This window comes from Rhinopithecus bieti, unplaced genomic scaffold, assembly GCF_001698545.2.
Source record: "Rhinopithecus bieti isolate Rb0 unplaced genomic scaffold, ASM169854v2 scaffold_24999, whole genome shotgun sequence".
Taxonomy (NCBI): Eukaryota; Metazoa; Chordata; class Mammalia; order Primates; family Cercopithecidae; genus Rhinopithecus; species Rhinopithecus bieti.
The window spans coordinates 36,959-45,950 of NW_016811342.1; positions in this window are offsets into that span (position 1 = coordinate 36,959).

The following is an 8,992-nucleotide window of genomic DNA, read 5'->3' on the forward strand; positions in this document are numbered from 1 at the left end:
TTTCCCAGCAATATCCGAGACCGCAGTAGGGTCTAGAAGCGGCGATGGATCCGAGGGACTGGGCCCTGAAGAAGCAAGCGGGCGCAGCCTGACTGACGGCAGGGAAAGCAGCTGACCATCTTAATTTCTTAATTGACATGGTGACTGTTTAAGAACATGTTGTTTAATTTCTTTGTAATTTTAGTTTCTGAAATTCTTCTTCATATTGATTTGTAGTTTCATTCTACTGTGGTTTTAAAAGGTAGTTGATATAATTTTGATTTTGGGGGGTACTTTGTTGAGACTTGTTTTATTGCCTACTACATGGTCTATGTTGCAGAATGTTCTATGTTTTGATGACAGGAGTGTATATTCTATGGTTGAGTGGGAAGCATGTTCTGTAAATGTCTTTTAGGTCCATTGGGTCTAAAGTCTAATTTAAGTCCAATAATTATTTCTCAACTTTTCTATTTCAATGATCTCTCAATGCTGTGAGTAGAATTTCTAATTTCTCCACTATTATTGTATTGCTGTCTATCTCTTTCTACAGGTTTAGTAATTTTTTTTTAAATCTGGGTGTTTTGATGTTGGGCGCATATATATTTAGGATTGTTATATCCTCTTGCTGAATTGATTATTATTGGATGATTACCTTCTTTATCCTTTTTGTTACTGTTTTTTTTATTTAAAATCTGTTTTATTTGATGTAAATATGGATACTCCTGTTTGCTTTTGGTTTCTGTTTGTGTTAATATATTCCTCCCTTTACTTTTGGTCTATATGTGTCTTACAAGTAAGGTGAGATTCTTGTAGGCAACATAGTGTTGAATCAACTTTTCTTATCCATTTGCTAAATCTATACCACATAATGGGGAATTTAATTGATTTGTATTCAAGGTTAATATTGACATGTAAGGTTTTGTTTCTGTCATAATGTTGTTTTCTATTTTTTAATCTATTTATATTTGTGGTTTGATAAAATTCTGTCGTGTTGTGATTTGATATTTTTTCTTTTTCTCTTTTGTTTTTTAAGATGTATTTTATACTTTTACATGTTTTAATGATAGTGAATATCAATCTTTTGTTTTTATATTAGAAATCCTTTGAACTTCTCTCATAGGCCCAGCCTAGTGGTAATTAGTTTCCCCAGCATTTATTTGTCAGGGCAAGACTTTATTTCTTCTTCATTTGTGAAGGTTAATCTAGCTTAATGTAAAATTTTTGGCTGGCAGTTTCTTTTCCTTTCAACTTTAAAAGTGCCATCCCATTCTCTTCTGGCCAGTAAAGTTTCTGTTGCGAAGTCTGCTGTTAGTCTGATGTGGTTTCCTTTATAAATGACTAGATGCTATTCTTTTACTGATTTTAGAATTATTTCTTGCTCTTTGACTTTAGATATTCTGATTATCATACGCCATGATGAACCCCTTTTGCAATGTATTTTGCTGTGATTGCTGGGCTTCCTGTATATGGATGTCTAACTCTGTTGCTAGGTTTGGGAAGTTTTCTTAAACTTTATTTTCAATTATTTTCTTAAATAGGTTTTCTAAAATGTTGATTATTTTACCCCTCAAAAACACTGATAATTTGTAAGTTTAGTCACTATATTTAGTCCCAAACATCTCAAAGTCTTTGTTCATGCTCTTTTATTCTTTTTTTCTTATTTTTGTCTGAGTAGATTATTTTGAAAGACGTGTTTTCAAGTTCTGAAAATTCATTTTATTCCTGTTCTCGTCTATTATTGAATCTTTAAATGTATTTTCTTTTTTCTTCAATAAACCTCCATAATTTTTGTTTGGATTTCTTTTAAAAGATATCTGCCTCCTTGATACATTTCTCATTCATTCTCTGAATTTATTTATTTATTTTTGTATTGGCTTTCAGATTTCTCTTGCATCTCTTTGAGCTTCTTTAAAATCTATTTTTTGAAAGTCTTTTAAAGTCTGATATTTCAATGAATTTTTTTGCTAGAATACTGGAAAATTATTGTGTTCTTTTGAATGTGTCATAAACCTTGCTTTTCCATGCTTCCTGTGTTTTTATATTGATTTCTGCACATCTGGAGCAACAGTTTCTTCTTTTTATTTTGAATTTACATTCATTGGAGGAAGCTTACTTTTTGAAGTTATTACCATGATGTTTATTGCACAGGGCCATTTGACTTTACTTTTAGGTTTGTGCAGTGGGAAAGACTCTGTATACATTTCTTGAGTATAAACAAATATATACACACACACACACACACACAATGTTTTATTGGCATAGGAGTAATCTTTTATCTTAGGTTGATTTTTAAAACTGAGTCTCAGAAAACAATGTATCTTTGTTGTTTTGGTCATTGAGGTACAGCACAGTATGACACCTGACTTAATAGGGTGAGGGGTTAGGATGGGGGTGGAAGATGAGAAATTACTTAATGGTTGTAATGTACATTATTTGAGTGATGCATGCCCTACAAGCCCTGACCTCACCAAAATGGAATATATGCATGTAATTGAATTACACTTGTACCCCATACATTTGTATAAATAACTTAAAAAGAACCACAAGAGTTTGCTATCTTGCTTGTTCATAAATACAAATACATTATGAATGTTTCCTGTGACATTAACAATTATTGATGCAGGAATTAAAAATAAATTTTAATTTAAAAAAAAAGCAGACCCCAAATTACTTCTTTTCTAATATAGAGCAGTGTGTAAAATTGAGCTGCAGACATAGATAAGCAAGATGGAAGCTTGCACAAATAAATGCTGGCAGCTGTGCCAATAGGAAAAGGTGCTACCTGGGGACTAGGCATGTTCAGAATGGTGGCTCTATCTTCCATTTCCTTTGTAAACCATGTGTACAGTAAGAAGCAGGCAACATGGTCGCAGGCAACAGGGCACCAGCCAGGCAAAGACTCCATTTACATAATAGAAGATTAGGTGGGGGCAGCCAGCTTCCTTGTGCACTGTGTAAACATCACACCTGGCCCAACCAATCTTTGGGCCCTATGTAAATCAGTCACTGCCTCCTCAAGCCAGTCTATAAAATCTGGTGCACTTTGCTGCAGGCCGGAAGTCAACTCAGGCAACCCTCTCCCTCACAGGAGAGAGAGCTATTTTCCTTTCTCTTTCTTTTGCCTATTAAACCTCTACTTCTAAACCCACTTCTTGTGTGTCCACATACTCAATTTCCTTGGCATGAGATGACAAAACTCAAGTATTTACCCCAGACAGACGACACTGCTTCATTGTTTTATAAATGATAAATTTATTAGTTAAAATTGCTGTATTAAGAAATATAGCACATTTTAAGGCTGCTGATGCACAGTGCAATAACTGCCATATACAAATATGACACCACTTACACTTAGAGCCCAGGCACAGAGACTCACACCAGTAATCCCAGCACTTTAGGCTCCCAGGGCAGGTGGATCACTTGAAGTCAGGAGTTTGAGATCAGCCTGACCAAAATGGTGAAACACCATCTCTACTAAAAATACAAATTTTGTTTTTAGTAGAAAAAAACCTTTTTTCTATTAGTGGGGATGGTGGTGCATTCTTGTAACCCTACAAGGACGAGTCAAGAGAATCGCTTGAACCCAGGAGGCAGAGGATGCAGTGAGTTGAGATCACATCACTCCAGCCTGGGTGACAGAGTGAGAGTCCGTCTCAAAAAAAAAAAAAGTATTACAAAACTCTTCTTTCCCTACACTTACCATTTATCAACAGTTTAATGATATATGTTATTTTTAAACACATTTTCCATTTTGGTATCTCAAAAAACTGGCATCTCATTATTTTAATATGCATTTTAGTAACTATTTAGGTAACTTGGTTTTATGTATGTTTAGTGTATTACTTTTTGAATTGCCTAGTCATGTCTTCTGCTTATTTTGCTATTCAATTATGTAACGTTTTAGTGATTCATATGAGCTCCCCATTATAGTAACCATTTGTCCAAAATTATTATTTATATATCTCCATTCAGATTCCAGTGTTCACTCTCAATGTTTTTGAGAAAAAAGGAGTTCCTTCCCTCTAAAGATTTCCACTCTCTAAAGAGCTTAAATAAGTACCAATTACTAAAACACAATTAGGGAAGTTTAAACATTATCTAATTGCATTTTATTTGTGGAAAATAAATATTCTCACCTTTCCATTACTATTTAATCATGTATAGAAAGGAGCCCATACATTCTGGGCTGATAAATCTCTTCTAAAAAAGGGAAAATGTATTCTGTCAAAGAGGGTACGAAATTCCAAGTTCACACTGCACTTTGCTAGAAACATTGCCTTTAGGTTAGCTGTGTTCTCTCTGAAACACAGAGCTGCTCACATCACAGCCTTGTTCCAAAACATTTGATGGCTCATAGCAGCCAACACAACAGATCCCCCATTCATTTTTCCAAGGTCAACACCTTACTATCACAACTCTACACAACACTTCCAAACTCTATTCGCTACTCACACTCCACTTCTTGTCCTACTCTGTCCTCAAATAAGCCTCATATTTTTATACTCCAATGCCTATACTTAAACTGTTTTTTTCCTAAATGTACATTTTCCCTTTCACACATCTTTCTCCTCCACATGGCAAACCCTGCACATTTGAGAGCATTACTTTCTTTTTCCACTTGGATGTCCTCCATGTGTTCTTGCTGGTTGTGAGGCACTGGTGAGTTTTAGAACCGTAACCATATTTTATCCATCTTTGCAGTTCTAGAGCCTTGCACTGGGGTAATTGTTAATAAATGGTTCCCAATGCCCAGCTAATCATCATGCTGCTTTTTGGGCCAACACTTTTCACAGTTTTCCAGTTCTTACAAGCCTGCTCTAGTCCCTACCTTCTTCACCATTCCTATCATTTACTTCATTCAGTATTTTTTCTTCTTCCAAACACACTGTACTTCTCTCACTACCCTGGACACATCCACCTTTTCAACCTCAGGGCTCTGTACCAGCTGTTCTCGGAAGCATTCTTTCCCTCCAGTCACCCATCCTTCAGATATTAGTTAAAATGTCACTTCCACGGGATGGCTTCCTTGACCTGCATCCCAGGATCCTCCATTTCTCCTCCCAGCACAAAGGCCAAACTTTACTTCATAGGTTCTGGTCATAGTTAACATTTAGCAGTTAACACAGATGTAAATAACCTCTTCATGGCTGGATGAGTCTCTTTCAATGTGACATATCATCTATGAGACTAGCAACTGTCTATCTTTATACCAGTCTGTGGCCCAGGGGTTGGAGACCCCTGACATAAGGCAGCTGCATTTATTACCAGCACACCTATGTTGTATAGTGCCTGGCATAAACCAGGTAGCCAATAAACAGCTATTGATCAAATACAGGACTTATAAGATAAAGTTTATTTTTTCTCTTAAAGGAGAAAAAAAATGCTTTGGGTAAAGGTAACATGCTGTACCTGTGTCAGATGCAAATAAGATCTCAGGAGTCTGCTTGAAGAAACTTAAAATAAAAGATCATTTCATCAATAGGTCACTCGTTGGATGGTGTAACAAGTTAGGAACAGGTGCACCACCTGTATCAGCTCAGTGAGATACATGTTCCCCATCACATAACAACACGTGTCTGCCATATGGGCTTAGAGTCTGAATTTCTGATGAGAAATAAAATGGTATCTAGAAAACCCCAGATAATGATATTCCATATATCAGTAAGCATCAATGGCATTTTTAAAAAGTATCACACATCCAGCAAATCCTTTGCGAAACAAGACACCCTAATATGCAACCAATTTAGCTGTATATATGTATATATTTTTTGATGGAGTTTCACACTTGTTGCACTGACTAGAGTGCAATGGCGAAATCTCGGCTCACCCCAATCTCCGCCTCCCGAGTTCAAGTGGTTCTCTTGCCTCAGCCTCCCCAGTAGCTGGGATTACAGGCATGCACTACCATGCCCGGATAATTTTGTATTTTTAGTAGAGACAGGTTTCCTCCATATTGGTCAGACTGGTCTCAAACTCCCGACCTCAGGTGATCCGCCCAACTTGGCCTTCCAAAATGCTGGGATTACAGGTATGAGCCACCATGCCCAGCCAGCCGTATTTTTAAGAATGATGGGACAGTGTAACTTTATTTACCTGAAATGGAGTACAGGATCCTTTTGAAGGAATTCATACCCATTCCTGCAAACGTTCTGTGGAATCGTGAATGTAGCACTGAACTAAGCATTTTTTTGTTTTTTTTCCAAAGAGGTTTTAGCCCAGACTTTGGTCTTTAACCTCAGATCCTCTAATTAAAATATGGCTTCAAAACTATACCTGCCTACATGAAAAAGCACCAAATCTAGAGGATGCCTTTCACGAGTGTGAAATAATGAAAACAAAATCACATCCTTCTCTTGGCAGTTCTCTTTCCCTTACCTTCCACTTCTATTAAACTTCCTTCAGAATAATCGTCTGCAGATTCAGAGACAACTACATATGTAAGGAAAAATAAACCCTCTCACGCACCTGTAGTCTCAGGTACTCGAGAGGTTGAGGCAGGAGAATCGCTTGAACCCTGGAGGCGGAGGTTGCAGTGAGCCGAGATTGTGCCACTGCACTCCAGCCTGGGCAACAGAGTGAGACTCCGTCTCAAAAACAAACAACAAAACAAACCCTCTCAAATATATGTGGGTGCACTGGAAACTCTGTCTTTGCAGAAATCATTTTAAGGTTTTTTAAGACGGAAACTTCTCACTATTTTCAGCATTCTTATCCAACAAGCATTTTGTTTCCATTGACTTAGAAAGGGCTAAGCTTAATCTCTGAAGATCGAGGGTTTAATTTTCTGTTAATAAAAATCCCAGACAGGTGTTTTGACTTACCACGGCGTTATACTTTTTATTCACCCTTCTATGTCTCTCCACGACCACGATCATGACTACCCACAAAAGAAGAAGAAAACCCCTCCGATGTTCCCCGAATATATGCTGGTGCTAGCTTGGAAGCTGTGTAGAGTTTTGTAATGGAATGTGAATTGCTACCCCGGATCTGGGCTCGCCTTCTATCTCCTAACCAGTAAGCAGAGAGGGAGGACAAATCGGCTAAGCAGGGATAATTTACATAACCTCTCACTAATGCAGAGCTGACCAGGGTCGCCAGCGGCACATGGCGCTTGCCAAGCGGCCCGCTGGCCAGTACGTTCTGCGCTGGGTGGGGTCCCGGTGCCCTCCAGGGCTCCTCCCTGCCTGGAAAGGAAAGTGCCCCACTAAGCAGTGGGATCCGCCACCACGCCCCGGCCTCACACTTGGCCGGGGAGTGGGTCACATCCTCGATGCGCCCTTGGCCCAGAAAACACTCCACTTCCTAGGGAGCGGGTCGGTGACAGGAAGAACCTCCCCTGCGTCTTAGCAAACATCAGGGTAGCAGTTTTTAAAGAGAGGCAAGTCCGGAGGAGGCGAGGGGGCCCAGGCAGAGGCTGTTACTAGGGGCAGAGGTAGCGACACTAGACTGTGGGCCAGTATGAAAGGAGGAAGGGAAGTCCCAGAACTAGTGACAAATTGTTCCAGCAGGGCACGGCGCGGTGGCTCAAACCTGTAACCCCAGCACTTTGGGAGGCTGAGGCGGGCAGATCACTTGAGGTCAGGAGTTTGAGACCAGCCTGGCCAACATGGTGAAACCCCGTCTGTACTAAAAGTATAAAAATTACCTGGTCGTGGTAGTGGGCGCCTGTAGTCCCAGCTACTCAGGAACCTGAGGCAGAAGAATCTCTTGAACCTGGGAGGCAGAGGTTGCAGTGAGCCAAGATCATGCCACTGCACTCCAGCCTGGGTGACAGAGCAAGACTCCCTCTCAAAAAAAAAAAAAAAAAAAATTGCTCCAGCACGAGAAGGACCCCTGCCTTTTTGTCTGGGTTCACAATGGCACCCGGCATTGAGCCCCCCACCTCGTGCAAGGAAGGTACACTCCACATAGACGGTTTTCAGTAAAACGTGTACCCTGCCAGTGGAATTTTGAGAAACAATAGGTGCCCCCATGACTAGGCCCCGGCCCCCTTCTTTCTTGGGCACTTTAGATGGTAGTAGACCATACCACAGCTGCCAGCCAGGAAAGGGCCAGGGCACAGGGCTACCTGCTGCCCCCTTGATGCCAGTGTCCTCTGCCCAGGAGGATCAAAGTCCACCGAGCAGAGCACAGCAGATGCTCCTACCAAGCACCTTGGGGAGGGCACCCAGGAAGCCACCTCCTAGCCGACACCCCCATACTTTGCAGCTGCAGTGGAAAGCAGGCACCTGATCTCCAGGCTTCCCTGTCAGAGAGAGACTGAAAAGAACATAAGAGAAAAGTTCCTCCTTCCTCAAGGGTAAGGATGCCAGGAGAGAGAGGGCACAAGATAGGGAGCAGCATCGGGAAGATGTTTCTGGACTACAAGACTTGCACCATTGAATCCTGGCGGTGCTACAAAAAAACAAATTCTGGGAGGCCAGAAAGCCCCTACTTTAACTGAGGGCTGCAATGATGTTTTGGGTTCCCTGGAATTAATGTCAGTTCAGAGTCAGTGTCCAGTAGTCCCCAAAATGTCTGATCATTTATTTTCCTTTCCCCAGTGTACAATCACCCTGGTAAAAGGCTGGAGGTCTCCTTGGGGAAGGATGGGTAAAAGATTCACTACATAAATTGTCGTTAACGTAGTGGGGTCCTTCCTCAAGACAATCTGGCCTCCCCTCTGGGTCTGTAAACTGGCTCAAGTCTGGAAATTGATCAAGGTGCCATGATTCTCTGTTTTTATAATTCAAATTAGTCTTTTGTTCATTCCACCTAGAAGTTTTCTCCTTGTATAAATTAAGTAGGAATGCAGTAGGCATCCTATCAGTTTCACTTCTAGGAATACCGTCATTAATTAGCCAATGCCAGAGCTCTACACAAGTGAGACTATTCTGACTGCCACTTTGCCTCTGCTGTCCATTATGGTAGCTATGCTCACCTTGCCTTTGTAGGTTGAGTGCCAACACTTGGCCCCTGCCACCTTGGGATCCAATGATTCCCACTGATTTTTTTTTTTTTTTGGAGACGGAGT